The 22,491-nt window shown below is 31.9% G+C and overlaps 1 long non-coding RNA gene across 1 annotated transcript; it reads right to left on the reverse strand.

Moving 5' to 3' along the window:
- Positions 1–7,928: 7,928 nt before the first annotated feature.
- LOC144546510 (uncharacterized) lies at positions 7,929–10,178 on the reverse strand. The gene is made up of 5 exons (XR_013508812.1): positions 9,383–10,178; positions 9,247–9,289; positions 8,844–8,979; positions 8,707–8,758; positions 7,929–8,112 (listed from the first exon to the last, which is right to left on the reverse strand). It is a non-coding gene; the product is annotated as an uncharacterized LOC144546510 (long non-coding RNA).
- Positions 10,179–22,491: the final 12,313 nt, after the last annotated feature.

Genomic DNA, 22,491 nt, shown 5'->3' on the forward strand with positions numbered 1-22,491 from the left:
TGTTTGATAGTGATCAAACTGAATTAAACTAAAGTCTTAAGGCGAAATTCGGTTTTTAACAAGAATGAGAAATTAGGGTTTCTTAGGGTCCCTATCCACTAATGTCATGATTAATTGGTTTATTGAATTTGTTCTTATAATTATGAAGGCACAGTTGGATGTTATAAGTACAAAGTGATATCTCTATATTAATACCATCTTTAAATTAGAATAAACGTCATCTCTCGGTACTTGGCTATACTAATCTAAAGTCATTAAGTTCTTTACTGTCCCAATTGATCTAGAAAGCTATTCTTCACCTCTCGGTACGTGGTACAATTTTCTAACCTATTGGGTAAAGCCCGTATAAAACAAGCGTCGCCTCTCGGTACTTAGCCTATCAAATACCCTATTCCTTATGGTCTGGATCTAATATTCAATTTCTCAATTGCAAATACCAAATCCTAAGATTTCATGCGATTTCGATTAAGTCTTCATAATCAATTAAAATAAAGAATATATCATAACAAAGAACAACAATATATGAAACAAAACCAACTAAATCATAACAAAAGTTTCAAGTACAACCCTAATCAACCCTAGAAAGGTCCTTAGCCGATCATGGCTAAAGCACAAATGAGAATAAAAGAGTAAAAGAGTTCCAAAAGAAAGAAATTAATATAACCAATCGATGAATTTGATATCTTCTTCTCTCTTCTTTTTCTCTCCTTTTTTTCTCTCTATTTTCTCTCTCTAAAATGTCTAAATTCGTCTCTAAAAACCGTTCACTTCCTCCAGAAATAAAAATGACTAATAATAACAAAACAGAGTTATGAAACCGCCTTATTGCGGGCCGCAACGAATGGAGCAGTTAAGCTTTTTTTCATCTTCATAAAATATGAACTTCATTCCGGGCCGCAACCAATTTCCTTGCGGGCCGTAATAAAAGTGCAGGAAATGCTGTCTGAAAGCTGGCTCTGTCTGATAATGTTGCGGCCCGCAATAACTTCATTTTGGTCCGCAATAAATGTGAAAGCTGCTCCAAATTTCGTGCTGACTTGCTACAGATCACCCGTTTTGCTCCGTTAAGCTCCAAGCACTTGATTACCTGCAAAATAAACATAACTAGAGCGGTAACTCAAACTTTTGGATATTTCTAACCTAATTAAATCTAATTTCAACAAAACTCGGCTTAATTTACATAACAAACCCTAGGTTTCAATAAATATAATTTTGGCTTATCAAGATTATGTGACCTATTCGGTACAATACCCAATTGAAAATTTTGTTTCATATGATAACATCTCAACCGAATACTATACATTTATCACTAGTATTGAAAAAGAATTAGAACAAAAAAATTACCAAGAAGCAATTAGAAGTCCAATTTGGTGTAAGTCTATGGATGAGGAATTAAAAGCCTTAGAACAAAATCAAACTTGGAAAATTGTCTCCCTACTAAAAAAATAAAAAGCCGGTTGGTTGTAAATGGATGTATAAAACCAAATATAGTAGTGATGGTACCATAGAAAGGTATAAAGCGATACTTGTAGCTAAAGGATTTACCTGAACCTATGGCATAGACTATAATGAAACTTTTGCACTGATTGCAAAAATGAATACTGTAAGAATTTTATTTTCTATAGCCGTAAACAATGGTTGAGACCTCTACCAAATGGATGTCAAAAATGCATTCCTTCAAATAACACTTGAAGAAGAGGTGTATATGACATTACCACATAGTCATAGATTGGAAACAAATTCTAACTTGGCTTGTAGGCTTAATAAATCAATTTATATATTGAAGCAATTTCCACGGGCATGGTATGGCAAGCTTAGCTCTTATTTAATTTCTTGCAATTTTCAAATTAGTAATGCCGATCATTCTTTATTCACTAAATGTGACGGTATCAATACTACTCTCATTTTAGTATATGTAGATGATATCATAATCACCGGAAATTATTTCGAGCAAATTCAAAAAATTAAGAAACAACTAAAAAAAAATTTGACATAAAAGATTTATGATATCTTAAATGTTTTTTAGGAATAGAGCTAGCCATTTTGGATAAAGGACTTTTTATTTCTCAAAGAAAATATACACTTGATTTGTTAAAAGAAACCGGTAAGTTAGGATGTAAACCGGCCTCTACCCCAATTGATAACAAATATAAATTAAATAATGAAAATGGTGAACCTTTAAAAGACATAAATCAATTTCAAAGACTTGTAGAAAAATTGATATATCTAACGGTTACACGTCGGGATATTTCTTTTTTTCATAAGCCAAATTAGTAAATTCATGCACTCACCAAGAACACCACATTTAAAAGTCATAAATAGAATTGTGAGATTTTTAAAAAATAATCCTGGCAAAGATATTTAGATGAAAAAATAATAATTCTAATGATAGAAAATCAACAACCGGTTTTTTCACATTTGTAGGTGGAAATCTAGTCACGTGAAAAAACAAGAAACAAAATGTTGTAGCACGATCAAGCACCGAAGCCGAATATCGTGCCATGGCATCAACCACAAGTGAATTAACTTGGATCAAACAACTTCTATTAGACATGAGATTTAAAACTCAAGCTCCGATGAAAATGTATTGCGACAATAATTCGGCACGACACATAGTTTCCAATCCTGTGTTTCATGAGTGCACAAAGCATATAGAAGTAGATTGTCACTTTATTAGAGAAAATGTTCAAGAAAAAAAAATTGAAATACCATATGTAAAAAGTGAAGATCACATCTTCACTAAAGGCTTGGATCCGGGTCCATTTGAGAAAATTACAAGCAAGCTATGATTGTACGATATATATATTCTTAGCTTGAGGGGGAGTGTTAAAAATAACGGCTAGTTTTAATATTTGAATTGTAACGGCTAGTTTAGAGAGTAGTGTATTATAATTAATAAGTTAGGAGATAGTGGTTAGTAGTTAGTAGTTGGTAGTTGTAATTAATAGTACAACAGCTAGTTTTTAAATTTGTTCTATAAATAGAGATACATGTAAAGCTTAAAATAAGAATGCAATAATAAGTTATTTTATTTAATCTCTTCTCTTGTCTTATAAAAAATAACAGTTTTGATTGTTGATATGTCTATTAGAGGCTAAACAACCCTTCTCTAGGGTTATAGCTTTGTAAACCTGAATTCTTATAAGTTTAATAAAGTTTAAGTTTTTTTTTATGATTACTCCTTAACCTTAATTTAATTCCTTGTGTATTTTATCAATTGTGTTTTGAGCACTGTCCACTTGATAATGGCCATACCATGTGTCTTTGTAGTATTTCGTAGCTAATGAATAATGACCCTTGTTTACATGGGCTCATGCAGTTATTCAAAATAAATAAGTAAATAATTCCTGCAACATGTTTTTAATTGTAAATTGTCTCCAAGAAATTGATTGCACAAAGTAACTTCTAGACCATAGTAACTAAAGCTTGAAGTCAATATTCCTAAAATAGTCCAAAACACATAAGATCACAAAGTTTAGGAACGACAAGAATGTGTTTAAAATTTGCATAAAATATTCAATGACAATACATAACAAATGAAAATAAAAAAGAAGGATAGAGAGATTGACATGATGCTCTCACTCTCTCACTACATCCAAAAGAACTGATAACATCTCCACAATACATCCCACGGTAATGAAAGCATTAAGCACACACTCCAAAGAAGAATTAGTACAGAAAACTGACCAACTAGGTAGTAATAATGTGTCCAATTTTCTTGATATGGTCATTCAAATACTTAATCATCTGACGAAGCAATGGATCATTCATTTTCCATATTACAATGTCACAATCTGTCCATATTATGATTCTAACAGTGTCAAGGTAATCCCTATGGAAAGCTTGTACTGTTTCCACCTCACTTGGCTCTTCTTGAGCATCTTGTAATGGCTTTCATGTTGAAAATGTGTCATATATGTTAGTGTAAGTAGATACCTAATTAATTATCATAATATTATGATAAAAGTATTTAACAAAAAAACTTAGTTTAAATTAGAGTTGTTACTTTCTCCGATTACCCGGTTCAAATCTTGTCTCGACCCATATCCAAACTGAAACCTACTGCTACTAGTTCCAACTAAATTGTGTAGGGTATGTTTTAATCTACCTACATAACCCAAATCAGATATGATAGCAGTATAAAAACATGATATCAAACTAATATGTTAAAAGTTATGATATAGTATATATGATAATTAATGTTCATGAATACAACTGTAGGATGATATTTGGGAATGTCAGGAACTAAAATGTCTTAGTAAAAAAGGTTTATCACATGCTTAGTCATGAGATAAACCCGACCATTCACAAAAAAAGTTATGGGTATCGACATCTGGACTCGACTCGGTTTAAAAATAAAATAGTGCTTCAAAATTTTGAAAAAAACAATTTAAGTGCACCAAAATAAATTATTTGTACCGGTTTTATCTTTGCCAGTTGGTAAAAAATAAATTATTTGGGCAAGTCACCCTTGATTTTTCCCTCACATTGACTCATAAACTCAAATAAAGTACAAAAATGTATACTTGTCAATACAAACCTCTGTATTTAGATTTATTTGACTTTATTAAATGATAAACAAGAACACAATTTAATACTTTAACAGATTATTGTTAAGAAAGAGAGTGTGTGTGTGTGTGTCTGTGTGAGAGAGAGTGAGAGAAAGTACTTTAAGTAGCCTCAAAGTGAGCTTATGTAATTGGGGAGAGTGCCGTAGGATTAAAGCAACTAAATTTTTTCCCTTGGTCAAATTCAACAAATTCAATCTTCCTAAATCCAAAGTCTTCAAGTTGTTGAAATTTATGCGGTCCGGAATATTTTTCTCGAAATTTTCCTGCACATTACAAAACAAATGTTAATTTCACTACAGAAATAGCCATCTGAAATTGTCAATTATATCTAATAAAATCTTAAATGTAAATCAATATATAGGATATAGCAGCATCATATTTAGAAATTGTAACTTTATTTTCTATTGATGCTTATCCATCATCATGATCAGGTAAGGTGACAAACCATGTATCGTAATCCCAGTATTAAAACAAATAGATTTTACAAGTACCATTAAATATTTTATGCAACAAAACAACTTTGAAAAAGGTATTGTGGAACCATAATCTACATACACCAAACTTTCTTTAAATTTTTCATATATTTAATTAAGAAACAATGTAATATGTTACAGAACATTGCTCTGGTTCATAAGAGTGCATTATAATAATTAAAAAAAAAACTTTTGATTTCATAAACAGAGAGAAAGTGTACCTTCTGATTCCACAATTCAAGCTTCATAGTTGAAACATTTGAAAGACCTCTGAGAATGTTCACAGCATCATCAAATAAAACTTCATTTATATCTAATGTCATGTCCGCATTTACTACGGATATAGTATTCTTTAGTGAAATGCAGCTTTTTCCAAAACGAGAATCAATGTCCAAAGAAATAAGACTGGGACAACAAATTTTCATTTGGTTGAGATAACAACAGTTCTCAAGAGCTAATGTCTTCAATACCTTTGAGGAAATGTTGGAAAAACCTAAATCACAAGAAAATAGATACAGGCTTTCAAGAGCAGGGCACCTCAAAAAAAGCTGTCGTCCAAAATTATCATCAAGATCTACATGCTCCAGGTTCAAAACTCTTAGAGAAGGTAGGTTTATTAATTTCGGTCCAATGAAAGTTATCGGATTATTTGTGAAGAGAGACAACTCGATTTCTTGTAGACTTGGACAAGAGAAAAATAAATCGGACATATCCAACATATTTTTTCCACAAATGAAGACACTGATGACTCTAGGCATTAGAGTGGCTACCCGGTCGAGCCATTCCCTAGAAACTTTAGACCAGTTTTCATTGATACACCTTACATATTGAAACTTATCCAAGTATAATCGCCCTCTATTTTTCAAGACCCCATGCACAAATTGATCAAACTTATCCCTTCCTAGTTTAATCTTTTCGTCATTCATTACATCACAACTCAAGAATTCGCCAAGTTCAAATTTAAGAACGGGCACAAATTTCCAAGTGTGTCTCCATCTTTTGGCCAAAATACATGTTTGTACAGCCTCTCTTGTACTTAGGAAGGAGAGAACATGTATTAGAAGATCATCTGGCAATGTGCTTATTCTGTCTACTTCTACATTGTTTCTCCTACAACGTCTCTTGGTATTTGTCATCTTCAAACTACTTGCTCATGCAACTTAGCGTGCACAAATCCTGTTTTTAAATACACAAAATGTACAAGATTTTAAATATCATGAACAAAGTCATGCAACTTAGCGTGCACAAATTAGATTTTAAGTATCATGTACAAGATTACAAATCCTGGAAAAATTTGCCCAACGACTCATATTACTGTACCCTAAATCATTGTCGATCGTAAGGCACTTATTTAAAAAAAGGGATCTGGTAATAGAATATGACTTACAAATAATTGTATTAGTTCAACAGTATAAGAATGTTATTTCTGGTACACAGTCTGAAGACAACACAAGATAAGATAAGAGAGCAATCTACCTCTAATCTTCTAAATCAACTAAAATTGTTTTCAAGTCGTCAAACACTTTTATCATAAGTAAAAATTGTAAAATTGGGGTGGTGGGCGGTATCTAGGGGTTTAATTAGTATGTAACAGGAAGTGGTAAATTATAAAATACCCGGACATACCTTTATATGAAGGACATTGCCAAATTATCAACCAAAGTTTTCAAGTAAAAGAAAGGAGAAAAGATGTTCCAACTGAATAGCCCACTAAATAATCTAAAAATAATACCTTAAAATAGGTTGACATCCTAAAAAAAATAATTGCAATATATATATATATATATATATATATGTTCCGAAAAAAAATATGCTAAAAATAATATCAGAGGCATAAAATGAATCTACCAACAATAGCACCCACACGTCTATCCAATAAGATGAACGCTATGACCATCCATCTAGGACGAATCCTAGGTAAATGATCTTATTTAATTCAGATTTTTGATAAATTAAGTAATTTTAGAATAAGAATTAAATGTATCAAAAAAATTATTAAATATTTTTAATTCAAGTCATAATTTTTCATTTCTCGAAATTAAGAATACCAGCTATTATTATGTCTTTTGATCAAGCCTATGTTAATGTTCTGCTAAATATTGAAAAAGAAAATGCAAAAATCATCCGCACAAAAATGAAGTCATCAATTCAATGCCACATAAATCATGCCGCTGACATAAGAATAAATAAACCAATTCAAGCTAGACTGCTAGAGACAGACACTACAGCAGGAAAGACTTTCAGAGACCGGTTTTCCGGTCTCTGATAGTCACGTCGCCGGTCGCTGATAGTCATTCCGGTCTCAGAAAGCCGATTCCGGTCTCTGATACTCCGGTCGCTGAAAGCATTGTCGCAGATACTCTTCTGATGACGTCACCGATCGCTGAATGACGTCATCCGGTCGCTGATACTTTTTCTGCGACCAATTTTTTTGTCGCTGTTGTTTTTTGCTGACGTCAGGAAAAAGATATCGGCGACCGTGAATCGACGGTCGCTGATAGTTAAATCCGGTCGCTGATACTATTCTGTCAATTTTTTTTTGTTATTTACTTTTCTGTCAATTTTTTGAGTTTTTTTAATTTTACTTTTCTCAAAACATACACAATAGGTCGATTCAATTGTAACGTCAAATATCATACAAAATTACAATTTTGATTTGAGATGCAACAGTAATAATATCAACACAACAATTCTAATTTTGCCAAAGTATCAATTACAATTTCCTCAAAATTCTCAAGTCATGAAATAAAAAAAAAGCACATATTCCTCAAAATTCTCAATTCTAATTTTCTCAAATTAAGCTAGCTTATTGATATTTTGCACAATATCAAACACCCACATTTAACAAAACAACACATATCAATGAATTTAATAAAGCCAGGAAAATCAACAACCCGCACTCAATCGATCAATACCCCAATTCATCACAAGAACTCACAATTTATCACATCTCGAGCAACAATCAATCAAGAAAAAGGGCTTGAAATTACCCAAAAAAGGCTCCAAATGCAAAAAAAGGCAGCAACAGTCGCTTCTCTATCATCAACATATGGTGCTGTTAAATCCCTCTGCACATAACCAATTTTCAATAGCAAATATTAATCTCACCAACAATTAACCAACAAATTGTTTGACACAGGGACAGAAGTGGAAATAACAACATAAAATGCTGATTTTGCATTTCAAAAAAGCTAACTTTGAAAATGCCTAATAAATAGCAGAAAAATGCTAAAAATATGAAATCAAGTTCTAGTGTATTTGTTTTTGAGCCCTTTATTTAGCTGTGTTTTATGTTCTTAATTTGGTCCCTCGATTTTTCTCTACTGGCTGACCAGTCAGAGGTCATGTGAAGCACTTTGAGTGCCAGTGGTACCAGTTATAATTTATATCAATAAAAATCATAAATGCGTTATTCTTGCATAATTAAGCTTTAGTACAGATAGCTATACAAAACCCTAATTGTGCATAATTAAGCTTTAGTACCAGTTTTATACAGGAAAACCCTAATTGTACTAAAGCTTCATTATTAAGTAAACAAAACTTTAGTACCATAATTGTTTGTCTCATGCAAATTCTATAAACAAAACTACCATTGATTCAAATAATTTCATAAAGAAAAATAAAAGAAAAACAATTTCATATAAAATGAAGAAGAGAAATACCTGGAAGTGCTCAAGTTCGCCATTTCTTATGTCACATGCATGAGATACTGTACTGGTAAAAAGATGAAAATCAAGTTGTTACCAATGTATGTACTGGTAAAAAGATGAAATAGACATTAAAGAAAAGAAAGAATAACCTGAGATGGTGCAAGCTTGATTTTGTGATGGTGCAAGCTCTGAATTGTTAACTATTGGAGGCAAGCTTGACAATTCTGGACGGTAAGCTTGACGGTGACATGGAGACCTTTCCAGTCCTTAGCTTGTCTTTATGCTCTACATATTTATTTTGACAAAACTCAAGTTTCTAGTCTTCAAGTATTGAGAAACTTGATTGAATTGGTTTAAATAAATCAATGAATTGAATTGGTTTTCTGAAAGTATTTAATATATAATTAATAAGGTTACATATAACATTCTCATAAAAATTATCATAAAACATTATCCAAACACTAAATAAATCATCAAATTAAGTTAAAATGCTGTCAAATGTTATATCCTAGACATTAAATTGTGTTCACAAAACAAATGGAAGAGAATTACCTTTTTGAGAAAGGGGACGACAAATTCCAGCCTTTTAGCCAGACTGAAAGAGTTGCAATGTAATGCTTAAGTGCTGATCATGGATCAGGTGTTATGGAATTCAGATTGGGAGAGAGGAGAAGAGGGGAGAACAAACCGGATCTGTTAGCGCTGACGAGGAGACAGCGAGAGGCGGGAGAGACGCAGAAATATTAGCCTTTTATTGTTTGATTGAATAGAGCACATAAAATATCTCACAAAAACATAAAAAAAGCACAATTAAGCTTCAGTCTCAGCAAATATCGTATAGGTTAGTTCAATTTCACAGATACCAACTCTCAGTTGAAATGGTGAATGCCTTAATTTGGATTTGCCCTTTACTTAATTTACTCAATATTCCTCCTATTCACTAAAATTGACAAAAACAAACAATTAACCAAACACAATTACAGACTGATACTGGTAATCACCTGTTCTTTTACTTGCAGGAATAATACAAGAAACTAGTACTCAGATCCTTGAGAAAAGCACTTCTTAGAGGTTGTGCCGAGAATCAAGTTGTGAAATTGAAAGAAATATAAGAGTAAAAAAACAAAGATCGTGTACCGACAGAAGAAGAAGTGATGGCCGATCCACAACCGAATGTCTTGAAACACGCATTGACGATCTTTCCAGACTGTTCATTGACCTTAATCTGAAGTTTCATCACATCGCCGCAAGCCGGTGCTCCGACCAGCCCCGTCCCAACTGTCGGATCGTCTTTATCAAACGATGGTTGGCCGTCGTAGGAGACGGGTGACGCGGGAAGAGAGCGCGGGAGGAGAGGGGTGGCACGGGAAGAGAGGGGTGGCGCGGGGGAGAGGGGTGGGGCGCGCGGGAGGAGAGCAGTGGCGTCGGTTTTGATTTTGGGGAAGGGTTTTGATCGGGGCTGTTTTGATTTTGGCGGAGGAGAGGGTTTTGATACTGGCGCGCGTTTTATTTTTTCAGAAGCCGCGTTTTTTTTCAGCGACACTACAAAAAAAAAAAAAAATTTCAGAGACCGTTTTTGGCGCCGGTCGCTGATACGGTCGCAGAAAATTCTGGTCGCATCCGATTTTTATTATATTTTTTTTTTTTGGAAAAAATATATTTTTTGCGACCGGTATTGGCGCCGGTCGCTGATACCGGTCGCAAAAAATCCGTTTTGCTGTAGTGAGAATAGCACCATGAATCATAATTAGCTCACTCCGTTTCTATTTTCTAAACATGAACTATAATTAAACAACATGCTTTATAAAAAAAATATTACATTCCAATTTAACAATAATGATTAGGATTTAACAATAATTATTAGGTGATCCGACATTGCATAGAAGCTAATGTCGGATGTTTGTAATAAAGCCCATTACAAACATCCGACGAAAATCCCATTTCTTGGGCTCCCGTCTCCTCCCGAAGATTCTGTTACAACCACTTAAGTAACTCATATTTTGAATTTAGATCAAGAATGTTCGACCAGAATCTGAGCCAATCCGGCCCGAGATGGAATGACCCGAGCCCCATCAATATTCGTGTCCTAACAGATCGGACGGTCCTGATCCAGACACAACATTTGTGTTACAGTAGGACTGTATTTCAGTATTTCTTGTTTCCGTAGATCCTTGGTGTAAAATTGCAATCTGACGGTGAAGAAAACTTGTAACTCTATTTTTTCTTTTCCTCGCATCAAATTGCAATCCATTCCTTTCTCAGCTTTGTATCAACACAAAGAAACCCTAATCGAAAGAAGTCTGTGATTAGCTAAGGCAGCCATGTAGTTTGGCTTCTCATATCCTCTCCAGATCTCGCCAAGTAGCATCTCTATCTCTCTCCTCATTCTGTCTCCTAGATATGATAGATGATTTGATCTGATTGTGTCTCCTTTTGTTTAACGAGTTAGGGTTTGTCTGAATTAGATTGGTTTTACCTGATATCGTGACCTGGTTCTTATATTGAAGTTATTGTTTTACTTGAGTTAGTGTTTACGAACTTTTACTGTAAATATAAATAAATTCGATAAGCTACATGTAAGGTTTGAGAAACAAAGATTTAATAGTAATGGTGTTGATATAGTGAAGTCTTTCTTTCCATTGTAAAATTTCTCCATTACTCTAAAAATGGAGGTCTCCATTATCTTGTTAATGTTCTATTTCATACAAACAGGATGTAATCAATTGGTAAATGTAAAATTGAAAATAACATATTTTAATATAAATAAATAACATGCTTCAAAAAGAATATACGTAAATAACAATTTTAGTATCATGTGTTCATGAATTTTGTATACGATATTACAAATTTCTTCTATGATAAATAAATCTAGTTGTTATTAATACTAATAATTATGAATTACAGAGATTGTGAAACAAATTATTGTGCCAATATTAAGTGTTTTTCTCAATATAATATCAATAATAGGAACAGTAGTTTGTTCTACGGTGTCTGTAATTCATAATTATGATTATTAATTATTAACTTTATATATAATAGAAGAAATCTTTATCGTTATATGGCAAATTTATTAATCACGAAATTAAATTGTAATATACTAGCCGCCTATCAGAAATAGAACAATGGATGCCTCCATTTGTAGGATAATGGAGACTTCAAATAACATGTTGTATGTTGAATTTAGATTTCAGAAAAAACCAATTGAACTCCTTGTTTGTGTAAAACATTTTGTGAAAATAGAAAGACTTTATTATTTGAACTCCTTATAATATTTTGGATCTTATTCTTCTACTTTGAAAACTTTTATAAATGTTCATTTAATAACTCTACATAAGCCGCCTCTCTTTATTCTACTTCCATAACTTTTGTAATTAGATTCATTTCATAAGTCTGCATCAGCAGCCACTCTTTATTTCATTTACGAGAAAATGAACCTCTCTTTATTTAATCAGCAGCCTCTTTTTTTTTTCCATCTAAATGAGCCGCCTCTCTTCTGTTTCATTTACGATAAAAGAAAAATGGCACCCATCTCCAGTACATGCTCATCTTTTGCTCTCCTCTATGATATCCATTGATGACAAAAGGAAGAAAAATAAAAAGAAGCCTCAGCTCCTCTTTGTTTTGCTCTTGATTGTTGAATTGTTATTAGAAATGAGAAAAATGATTGTTGAATTCTTCTTGATCGATCCATTGATTTAAACAATTATTGTTCTTGATAAGGCTCTTAATTTGATGGCATGATATAAAGATGACCACCTCAACATGTTAGTTAAAGTTTAGCAGAATGTGTCCCCTAATTAGAAAATTGTATTATGTTTTTTTTTTTATGTGTGAGTCCAAAACATGACATATCTTAATTTTATTGATTTCCTCCATCATTGTATATTTAAGTATTACCAAGATGTGTGAAATTATAATCTAACAACGGAATTGTCAATATGGATGAATAGAGTATTAAAGCGATTAAACTATTATCATGGATAAATTAAGAATACATATGTCTTACAAACAATTTTTTTTACTTAGAAATGCCGATATCCAAATTGATAACTTTGTACATCATATTTAAAAGTTTGTACATTTTTTTTTATTTGAAAATAGGATTTGTTCATGTTGAGTTCTTTGAGCAAGTAATTTAAAAATAAATAATAGCGACAACCATTGTAGAAGAAACAGTGTTTATTGCTTAGTCATTGATTGAATAAACACTTTTTTCCGACAATTTTTCCAATACACGTGCTCTTCTTCCTATAAATTGTACAAACTTGTATTTTGGATTTTGGAAAAACACTTGGACATTAGTATACCTGTTCTTAGATTTAAACTTGATTTATTCTTGATACTTAGTTATAATAAAAAAATTATGATAAAGAAGGAAACAATGTAATGATAAGTTTAAAAAATTTATGAAAGTATTTATTTTATGGCATTCTCCTACCTTTTCTTCAACTGTGCGCACACCTTAATTAATTAATATAGCACTCACTTATAAATTAAATCAAATACTTGGTTTGCAAATTATTCAATCTAAATCTATTATGAATATTTTTTTGTCATATAACTGAGAGTTTCTAAATTACATAGCAGCGAAATATTTCGTTAAAACTAATTTAATCAATTGATTTTATTGTCATAATGTTTGGTAACGAACCTAACTTGTTGCATATTATTTTTTTTTACAAATATAGAATTCTGAATTAAATTGAAGATTTATCATGTAATTCATCAAACTCATTTATGATTTTTTCGAGTATCTTACCACTTCTTATAAATATATTTTTTCATATAGTTAATGTTTATTGGTCATAGTCCATTGTCATATAATTTGATATATTTTTTTATTAAATTTTATAGGAAGATTTAGTGTACAAAATGTCACGCCTAAATTCTCCACCAACACAAAATAAGCTCTAACCACTAGACTAAGAGTAGATATGTGTTATTTTATAACATTTTTCTGGACTCTCAAATGATTTATATGAATTTTTCTAACTTTCTGATATTCTATATCAATTGTTTTAATACTGAGATAATTTTTATGAATTTTTCGAGTATCATTGTTTTCTAGACACTCGGACAATTTATGAAATTATTTTTTTTCTGGAATTTATTTGAATGTTTCTGTGATATCAGATATTTCAAGAGTTTTGTACTTATTTCGGGTCTTGGGTAAGTTTCAGGATTTTTGAAGGTGGATTTGGCAATTTTCATGCTCAAAGTCAAAGGATTTGTTTGGGAGTTTGGAAAACCACAAAGGACTCAAATATTGACGTGCAAACATTTAGGGTCCTTTCTGCAAAATCTGTGACCAAGATTTAATATATATATATGGTCGATTTTGGTTCTCATTTCATATCTAATTTGAGTTTTTCACCAAATTGATCGTCCTATATATTAAAATTCATTAAATGTTATTGTTTACCACATGTTTTTTTTTATTCAGGACATATTCATACCATAAAACTCAATTTATATTTTTTATTGATCTTTATTATAAGAAAATTATGCTTGATTTACATTATTTTTATGTTTATATATAATATATTTAGACATTTTATTCAAATAAAGAAATACCATTATTTTGCTTAGAATTTAAGATATTTTTCCAAACTTATAAAATGATAAAACATATCTTATTTAAGAAATTACCTGTTTTATAATTAAACAATTTTTTTAATTAGTTATTTCTTAATGTTTTAATAACATTTCCACCTTTGAAAATGTTTCAGATTACATAAGAAATGTTTTTTTAGAGTAAGTTGGCAACTTGCTGTCTTACGATTTCCATTGATAAAATAATAATTACATAGCTCAAGTGAGTTTAGATTGTCTGAATTATCTACTCTATACATATATTATTTATATTATAGTATATTTCTAAACTATCTACTATGTACAGATGATATAAGAACTGTTTTCACACATATATTTCTAAACTAATCTACAAATCTCTGTATATACAATTATTGTAAGTGAAATAGCGTAGTTTTCTTATTTGTATTAAAAATCTCAATTTTGAGATACGTGTTATATAGCAAACTACAAGTTTAAATAAAAATTTAAAATTAATTATCACCAATTTTGTACACATATTTATGGTTTTTTCCAATATCTTAGCACTTTTCGGAAATATAATTCTTATGTGTTTGAATGTTAATGCCCATTCACAATAGTTTTTTACAATGCAGATCATATCATATTTTATTGTATTATTTTACTCTACCTTTTATTAAATTCTAGGGAGATGCGGTATATGAAATATCACGCCTAAATTACCTCAAGTTACAAAAATAATATGACCATGTCATGCCTCCCACATGTAGCAGGAAAATTTACTAATTAGGTACAGCAAAATATACATCTGACTGGAATTACTAGTCTTTTGCCTGGTTGTTACGACCTTGAAATGTCGCTCTACGCCATAAGTTAGCAACATCCTGTCATGTAGCCATAGGCTAACAATACGTACATTTTAGACCCATGAACTATTTATATAAGCTTAGCCCAACTAAGCCCATCTAAGCCCAAATGGCATATGCTGGTCTGATGCAATATTCTCCAATATATGGGTTTGAAACATGAGAAGCAATTTAAACTCATATCCTGACTAATTTTACTAATTCAGGATTTAATTACAAAATCTGATTTTTAGTTAATTGAAAGCATAATCACCCCAATCCCCTCCTCCACACAAAAAATAAATGAATTTAAAAATCGTTTAAATTAATTCTTATAAATATTTGTCTTGAATCATCATAATAATGCAACATCCTCTTCTTTTCTAATGGAATGAGGATAAACTATCTTGATAAATGAAAATCCAATATTTTTTATGTTAGAGTCGAACTTGTGAATTCTAAATGTTTTTAGTATATAAATTTGAAATGGCTTTAATTAATTAATTTCTTACTTTAGGCATGGTACATGACTATTGTTTCCTCCATAGTTGATCTACTCTTGCTAAGAGTAGATATACATGGCTTCTATAATAAATTAATTCTTACAAAAAGTTGTAAGAACAAAATGAGCACAAACATGAATAAGATGATCAGTACCGGTTTAAAAGTTTTTTTTTTTTTTTTTTGGGTTACAAAAGCTGGAAATTTGGTGGAGAAATTGAAGTATTGTGTGGGCTGATATGCATCTTCAATTGTGCATATTTATGGAACTTCATCTAGACTTTAATAAATTAAATATATAATTGGCATTATGGGTGTTGATAACCCGTCCATTTAAATTGACAAAATATCAACTAAAATAACCCAAATTTTGAGTTTGAATCTTGACTGTCTGATCTGCTCTGGCACAAATATTAAAGAAGCTCTGCACCAGATCCAAACTCAAAATTTGGATCACTTTTGGGGATCCAGACCCACAATTTAACATCTTGTATGGGTCCAAACCGAATTTCAAAATTCATGGTTGAGATTTGAGATTGTATAAAACAGAAAAAGGAAATTATAAACCGAAAATTTAGAACTTCTCGTGTTTTTTTCACTCAAAATGACAAGGTAAAACATCTTATTAATTATATATGCTGGAAAATGGCTGCTATGCATGGAGTATTTCTGATCTGTCTTCCATGAATAAAAAGTCCAGCTCATTTTGGCAAAAATAGATTAAATCCTTAATTTGCTTGAATAGGATTAAAATGTTTCACTGTTTTCGTGTTATAATCATATGTCACATTCTTATTTTCGTGTTCAAAATCAAAACAATTGATCCGAACCGTTCAATATAATATCTCTATTAAATATGCTTAGAGAAAAAATATTAAATTTCTCGAGAACTTTTTGCTATATTTTTATCTTATTAAGATTACCATGGTATTGGCCCACTGTTCAATGAACACATCTAGGCCTGCTATTTGAGTAAATGGGCTGAGCAAGAACTAAGCTGTTATTTGACCGAGTAGAGAGAATCAAAATTATCTTTTCTTTTAAACCATGACAGAAGCTGTCACGGAGAGAGATTTGGGTCACTTGAAGCTGTCTTGGATAAGCTATGACGACCTATTTTAGGGGTGCAAACGAATTGGATAGTGGTAAAATCTTATCCGTATCTGCTTTTATTTTTTCGATACGGATACGAATCAAATATTAGATGGATACATATACAGATATCCACTATTTACAATGGTTAATAATATATTTTTTTTTCAAAATATATATTAAATTATATGTTATATATATACTATTAAAATACAAATAATCAAAATTTGAAACCATATCCGCATGGATATTCAGATATATTAGATATCCATATTTGATTTTCGAATACAAATTCAGATACAGACGGATAATATCCAACCTATTTGCACCCCTAGCCAATACCATAGTTTGTTTTGAAAATTTTACACTAAGATGACAATTCGCACGGGAGAAAAAATATAAAATTTTGAAAATTTTGAGCCGTCCAAATGGACTTCAGGAATTAAATTTCATTTTATTTCAAATTCCATCCATTTCCACTTAGAAGCTGCCGAACAGGTTCTTAAAGAATGAATGACATTTAACTCAAATCTTTGAACCAAGTATTGGTCCAAAATTTTTCAAAATAACTAACAACATTTCCACAATGCATCTGACACTAATGAAAGCATCAAACATGTACTCCCAAGAAGAATTAGTATAAAACACTGCTCAGCTAGCTAGTAATAATGTGTCCAATTTTCTTGATAAGGTCGTGCAAATACTTGATCATCAGACGAAGCAACGGATCATTAATTTTCCATTTTACAATGCAACCATATTTTGATTTTATGATTCTAACAGTGTTAAGGTAATCCCTCTGGAAAACTTCTACTGATTCATCCTCGCTTGGCTCTTCTGGAGCATCTTCTTGTGGCTTTCATGTTAAAAATGTGTCATATATGTTAGTGTAAACAGATATCTAATCAATGATCATAATATTATGATAAAAGTATTTAGCATAAAAGGCTTAGTTTAAATTATAATTGTTACTTTTCTCCGATTACCCAGTTCAAATCTGGTCTCGACCCATATCCAAACCGAAACCTACTGCTACGAGATCCAACTAAATTGGGTAGGGTATGTCTCAGTAAATATAACCTATTAACTTATTAGTAAAATTATAGAACTAAAATTTCTATCTATGATCTGAATTTTATCCAGTCCCGACTCTATAATGGGTAGCGCTTGGTTTTAATCTACCTACATAACCCAAATCAGATCAGATGGCAGTATATACAAAATTGATATCATACTAATATGTTAACAATTGTGATAGAATATATATGATAATTAATATGTTCATGAATCCAACTGTAGGATGTATTTTAGAATGTCAGGGACTAAAATGTCTTAGAAAAAAAAAGGTTTATCAGATGCTTAGTGACCCGTCCTCGACTGTTTACAAACAAGTTATGGGTATCGACATGTGGACCCGACTCGGTTCAAAAATAAAAAATAAAAATCTACTGGGCAAGAGGGAGACTTGATTTTTCCCTCACATTGACTCATAAACTCAAATAAAGTACAAACCTTTGTATTTTTATTTATTCGACTTCATTAAATGGAAAACAGAACACAATTTAATACTTTAACAGATTATTATTAAAAAAAAGTGTGTGTGTGTGAGAGAGAGAGAGAGAGTACTTTAAATAGCCACAAAGTGAGCTTCTGTAATTGAGGAGAATGCCGTAGGAAGAAAGCAACTAAATTTTTGCCGTTGGTCAAATTCAATCTTCCTAAATCCAAAGTCTTCAAGTTGTGAAATTTATGCGGTCCGGAATATTTTTCTCGAAATTTTCCTTCACAATACAAAACAAATGTTAATTTTATTACAAAAATAGCCACCTGAAATTGTCATTTATAACATACAAAATCTTAAAAATTAAATCAATACATACGTTATAGCAACATCATATTGAGAAATTGTAACTATAAACCACACCTATATATCTACACCATATGCAACTATTTCATCGTTCGTAAATTTATTTTCTATTGATGCTTATCCAACGTCATAATCTGGTAAGGTGACAAACCATGCATGGTAATCCCAATATTAAAACAAATGGATTCTACAAACACAAAATAAATATTATATGTAACTAAACAACTTTGACAAAAGGTATTTTGTAAACATAATCTACAAACACCAAACTAAACCCTAAAAGCCTAAACAATGTATTATGTTACAGAACATTGCTCTGGTTCATAAGAGTGCATATGAAAAAAAAAACAGAGAACTTTTGATTTCATATGCAGAGAGAAAGTGTACCTTGGGATTCCACAATTCAAGCTTCATAGTTGAAACATTTGAAAGAACTCTGAGAATGTTCCGATCATCATCAAATAAAACTTCATTTATATCTAATGCCATGTCCGCATTTGCAAGGGATGTAGTATTCGTTAGTGAAATGCATCTTGATCGAAAACGAGAATCAATGTCCAAACAAATAAGACTGGGACAACAAATTTGCATTTGTTTGAGATAACGACAGTTTTTTAGAGCTAATGTCTCCATCACCTTTGAGGAAATGTCGGAGAAACCCAAAACACAAGAAGATAGATACAGGCTTTCAAGGGCAGGGCACCTCAAAAAAAGTTGTCGTCCAAAATCATCATCAAGATCTACACGCTCCAGGTTCAAAACTTTCAGAGAAGGTAGATTTATTAATTTCGGTCTAATGAAAGTTATCTGACTATGTGCGAAGAGAGACAGCTCGATTTCTTGTAGGCTTGGACAAGAGAAAAATAAATCGGACATATCCAACATATTTTTTCCACAAATGAAGACTCTGATGACTCTAGGCATTAGAGTGGCTACCCGGTCGAGCCATTCCCTAGAAACTTCAGACCAGTTTTCATTGATACCCCTTACATATTGAAACTTATCCCAAGTATGAATGTCCTCTATTTTCCAAGACCCCATGCACAAATTGATCAAACTTATCCCTGCATAGGTTAATCTTTTCTTCATCTGTTTCAGCATAACTACTCAAGAATTCTCTAAATTTGAAGTTAAGAACAGGCACTGATTTCCATGTGTTTCTCCATCTTTTGGCCAAAATACATGTTTGTACAGCCTCTTTGGTACTTAGGAAGGAGAGCACGTCTATTAGCAGATCATCTGGTAAAGTGCTTATTCTATCTATTGCGACATTGTCTCTTCTACAACGTCTCCTGGTATTGGTCTCTATGTGGAAGGTCATGAGTTTGAAACTCAAATGGAGGAAATCCTTTGTTATATTAACAAGGGTATTAAATAGTTGGGTGGTTTGACCTTCAACTTTCCTCAAAAAAAATGTCTCCTGGTATTTGTCATCTTCAAACTACTTGTTCATGCAACTTAGCGTGCACAAATCCTGTTTTAATTACACAAAATGTACATGATTTTAAGTATCATGAACAAAGTCATGAATTTGGATTTGGACATCCCTAGAAGAAAAATGTTTGTACATGCTCTACTGGAAAAATTCGCCGAACGACTCATATTACTATTACCCCAAATCATTGTCAATCGTTAAGGCAATTATTTAAAGAAGGGATCTAGTAATAGAATATGTTCCTAATAATTGTATCAGTTCAACAGTATAAGAATATTTTTTCTGCTCCACAGTCAGAAGACAACACACGATAAAATAGAAAGCAATCTACCTCAAACCTTCGAAAAAGCCTGAAATTGTTTTCAAGCTAGTCGTCAAACAATTTTATCGTAAGTAAAAGTTGTGAAATTGGGGTGGTGGGCGGTATGTAGGGGTTTAATTAGTATGTAACTGGAAGTGGTACATTATAAAATACACGGACAAACCTTTATATGAAGGAAATTGCCAAATCATCACCAAAAGTTTTAGAGTAGAAGAAAGGAGAAAGATGTTGCAACTGAATAGCCCACTAAATAATCTAAAAATAATACCTCAAAATAGGTAGACATCCTAAAAAAAATATTGCAATATATATATGTTCTAAAAAAAATATGCTAAAAATAATATCAGAGACATAAAATGAATCTACCAATAATAGCACCCACGCATCTATCAGAGACATAAGATGAACGCTATGACCATCCATCTAGAACAATTCCTAAATGATCTTACATAATTCAGATTTTTGATAAATTAAGTTATTTTAGAATAAGAATTAAATGTATCAAAAAATGTATTAAATATTTTTAATTCAAGATATAATTCTTCATTTATTAACAGTGTTGGTACACACGGATACTTCTACGAGCCCATCTGTTATCCGGATGGACCAGCAACTCCTCAAGGCATGCACCAAAGGTGATTTCAGCCTTTGTATCGACTTCATTGATGCAAACCCTGATATCCTGCTCGCTACCACTCCTTACTCAAACAATTATCTTCACATTGCCGCCATGCTTGGCCATTAGGAGTTCGCAAAAGAGGTCTGGTCAAGAGCCACTTCCCTCTTCTATGGCATCAACGATGATGGCAAGACCCCCACTAATAGCTGCTCTAATGGCGGCTAACCTTTTATTGGCTTGACATTATCACTGCTGCAACACAATATATGCAACATGATGATTTGGAGGAAGGGAGGCCATTAAACCGCATGCTCTTGAAGGTCGATAGACTTGGAGAAGCAATGCAGAATGGCTATGAAATTTTGGCACTACAGCTCTTGGAAATAGAGGCACGACTGTCAGAGCAAGTTATCAACACAGGTGAGTCCGATGTTTATGGCGGCCCGCAGATGATTTTATGAAGTTGTAGAGCGATTGCTAGATATCCCGTCTTCAACAAATTGTGGTCCCAAAGATTAGTCAGCTATGCATGTTGCTGTGAAATATGATGCATCAAACCAATTTATAGTTTTTTCCAGTATCTTACCACTTCTTAAAAATATAATTTTTTCTAACCGTTAATGTTTATTGGCCATAGTCCATAAATATTAAGTATGCATATCATATATGCCATATAATTTGATACAATTTTTTATTAAATCCTACAGGAAGATTCAGTGTACAAACTGTCACGCCTAAATTACCCTTGAGTAGCAAAACTTGTATGAACATGTCATGGTTCCCACATGTAGTTTGCATATTTACTAAGTTATAGAAAAATATACATATGAATTGGATTACTTGGCAATTGTAAGAATTCATTCCATTGGCTAAAAGAAAGTGTAAATTTGAAGCCTATGAATTATATATATGGGTTTAAGCCCAAATAAGCCCAATAAGTCTGTTAATTCCAAGTCCTTTTCTTGGGCTATTGCCTTGTATTCTGTTTTAGTTTAGTTAGTAGCTGAGGTGAATTTAGGGTTTGTTGAGTCATTCTTTATAAATAGAGAGATCCGAGTTGTAACTGTAAAGCTTGATGAATGAGTTATCTAATTTATATACATTTTTATTTTTTTCCTCTATTACCTAAAGTTTTCCTATCGAGTTATTAATTAGTTTGATGAACTTCTCTGAGTCATTACTGTAGTTGTTAAATATTAATTTAGACCATTGTTTACCCCAGTTTAGTTGAATTTACAAAGCTTAGAAGAGATGATGAGACTTTTATTATAAATATATAATGTATCAAGCTCAACTAGCATAAAAAACCAGGAAAACTAAGAAACAACGAGGCAGAAGCATTAAAATGCAATCAAAGTTGCAGTGATATACAAAGGGGGGCAGAGCAAACTTTTTATTTACAACACACATAAAAAAAAAAAAAAACTTAAAAGAGAAAGCCAATATATACATGCAAATAACAGTAATGAGGAAATAAAAACCAAATATAGTGCAGATTGCACAAAATTAGAAATAAATAATTACCAATAATATACACAAAATCCAAGTCAAGTATCTAATATA

Source organism: Carex rostrata, chromosome 29, assembly GCF_964058835.1.
Source record: "Carex rostrata chromosome 29, lpCarRost1.2, whole genome shotgun sequence".
Lineage (NCBI taxonomy): Eukaryota > Viridiplantae > Streptophyta > Magnoliopsida > Poales > Cyperaceae > Carex > Carex rostrata.